Here is a 3188-nt window from a genome sequence, read left to right as displayed (position 1 = left end):
CCCCCGGCCTCTGGAATTCTGCCACTCCGGCTGATGCACGCGTACTATCTTGTTGCATTGTATGTTCAAATGAGCCAATCACTTGTGGCTGCACCAACTCTCCCCGCCCCCCCCAACCCTAACCCTATAAGAACCCCTTACTTCTGAGGGACTGGGTCGACTTCCTCTGTCTCCTGCGTGGGATATGAGTCGACCCAGGGCCTAGTAAATAAAGTACCTCATGTGATTTACAGCAAGGTGTATTTCGAATTTCTGGGGACCCAAGAGAGTTCCGGATGCGAGGGAGTTCCTCCTTTCGGGGTCTTACAGATGATAATGGACTGAACCTCTGAACCTGTAAACCAGCCCCAATTCAATGCTGTCCTTATAAGAGCTGTATTGGTCATGGTGTCTGTTCATAGCAGTAACACCCTAACAAAGACAGCGGGTCAGTCAGCAAGCCCCAGGGTTCCTCTTGTCTTCAGTTCCCCAGCACTGGGGTTCCAAGCATATGCCACTGCTCCTGTAGGATTAGATTTGGTCTGAGTAGGGGCTGAGCAATGACCTCAAATCCTCATACCCGCGTAGCAAACACTTCACCAACCGAGCCATCTCCACAGCTCCCAGGATCCATCTACTTCTTCCTTTCAGTGCGACTTTCCACGATTACGCCCCTCATCTGTAAAGCGGAGATAATGCATCCCCGCTATCACCCCTGGGAGACTTGTACGGCTTAAACGACAAGCAGCCCTTCTGTATCCTGCGCATGGGTCCTTAATTAAGAATGGCTCCTCCGGGAACAGTAGAGGGGTTCGCATGAGAGAGCTGGTGGGATGTGGGAAGGCTTCAAGGCATATGAGTTGGTTCTGAGGCAGTCGAGACAGATGCTCAACACCCAATTATAGGGGGTGCCGAGCTGAAGACTGGGTGAGAAGCGCTGAGTGCACAGGTATGACGGAATTGTCTCATCGACTCTCTGCATTAAGGCGTTGCTTGTGTGTTTGTTTTGGCTTTGACTGTCTCCATCCAATGTTGCTTCAGGCTCTAAACTGAAAGCGAGAACTTTTTGAAGTTGGAGAGTCCGAGCTAGAGAGAGGACAAACAGTAATTGAGATTTTTCTGCTCTGAGATCTGTAATCTGGAGACACCCCTGTTGTTTCTTCCCTGCTTTGAAACCACACAGGACAAACCACAAATGAAGCGTTGGCCCAGCCCTCATTTCTCTGTATTCAGAATGCTTTTCATTAAGACGTGTTTATTGGCACACTCACTACCGATATTCTGGGGTGGGGTGGGTTATTTTGTTGCACGATTACTGTGTTTAACGAGCAGATGACAGCCGTTGGCACAGGGATGACGTCTCTGTACTGGGAACAAAAATCTTTGATGGCTGTCTTGAAGTGTGCAGTTGAGTCTGCTGAGAGGGTTCCTGTCCAGCTGTAGAGCATCAATCCAGTTCCTCTCAACTGTGCTCCCAAACACTTTAACCGCCATCTCTGCAGCACAATCAACGCCTCCCACCCACTCCTGTGCATGCCCCATTTTCTGGCAACCACTCGCCAAAGGTTCCGTTTTCCTTAGCTTCTGTGTGAGTGAGAAGATGCAACTCTGGGTCTGACTCTCCCTCTGAACATGGGGTCCTTAAGTTCCACTCTTGGTCCATAAATAAAGCTTTTTTTTTTTTTTTTTTTTGAAACAAGGTCTCACTGTATAGGCCTGGCTGTATCAAACTTGCTATGTAGATCAGGTTGGCCTTGAACTTGCAGACACCCACCTGCCTCCCCTTCTTGAGTGCTGCACTTAAAGGTGTGCACCACCACGTCTAGAGGAGATTTACTTTTTATATCTAGGTAATATTTTTCATCTATGTTTCTAGACCACATCTTGTTCACCTATTGACCTATTAATGAACATATAGGAAATATTTTTTATTTCTGGAAGTTTTTTATTATACTTAGGTTTTATTTTATTTCCCAGTTATTTCCTTTATATATTTGCATTTGTTATAGTTTTATTATGATTATTAACATACATTAATAATACAAACTATATTACTGTATATCCATATATACATAAACCATGCATTGACCAGATCCATCCATCTACCCTGTCTCAAACCCCTCCCTCCTCCCTTCCTGAAGGCCCCACCCCTAGTGACCTCTTAAATTCAAGAGTCATCTCTGCTTTGAACTAGTTTGTTATTAAAGACTTATGATGAATGTATCTCAAAAGAGAATTGTAAAACTAACATACCAAATAAAAACACCTCTAAATATAGTATTTAGCTATAAAAGGTGAAACTCTACTACTAAACATGGTGGGACAAACCTTTAATCCCAGCACTCAAGAAGCAGAGGCAGGTGGATCTCCATGAGTTCAAGGCACAGTCACAGGATACCGAAACTTGGTCTTTGTGACTAGCTGAGGACTGAGGGCTGCACAAATCTGTCATGTGCTGAGGTTTAGTTGGGTATTTTATGACTTTGTGTTTGCTTGAAATAGAATTCTGTCTTAGTTAGGGTTTTACTGCTGTGAACAGGCACCATGACCAAGACAACTCTTATAAAGACAACTTTTAATTGGGGCTGGCTTACATTTTAGAGGTTCAGTCCATTATCATCTAGGTGGGCACATGGCAATGTCCAGGCAGGCATAGTGCATGGGGAGCTAAGAGTTCTACATCTTTATCTGAAGGATGGTAGGAGAAGACTGGCTCCCATGTAGTTAGGAAAAAGATCTTAAAGGCCATGCCCACAGTGACACACTTCCTCTAACAAGGCTACACCTCCAAATAGTGCCTGTCCCTGGGCCAAGCGTATTCAAACCACCACAGATTCCTTCTCTGATTTACTTAACTCCATGAACGCGTAGGCTAGCTGCTGCATTTCATATGTCGGTTCCGAGTCCTGTGACCCATCTATCAGTTCTAGTAGTCTCTTGGTAGAGTCTTTAGTGGGCTTTTATCATCTGGAAACAAGAATAATCCCCCTTCTCCCTTCCTACTCATCCCTGTGGTATTCTTTCTCTTGCCTCCTTGCTCCGATAAGATTCTCACCATATATTGGTGAGAGTGACAGGAGTGGACACCCATCGCTTATTCATGTTCTTAGAAAAAATGCTTCCTTTTCCTCGTTTGTAAGACATAAACTATGACCTTGTCACAGAAGCCTTTGCTATATTGACGTGTGATCTTTTTACACCAAATTTGT

The sequence above is a fragment of the Mus pahari genome, chromosome 20 (genome assembly GCF_900095145.1).
Source record: "Mus pahari chromosome 20, PAHARI_EIJ_v1.1, whole genome shotgun sequence".
In the NCBI taxonomy this organism is placed as follows: domain Eukaryota; kingdom Metazoa; phylum Chordata; class Mammalia; order Rodentia; family Muridae; genus Mus; species Mus pahari.
The sequence above is the reverse complement of the archived record's forward strand: the minus strand, read 5'-3'. Positions refer to the sequence as shown.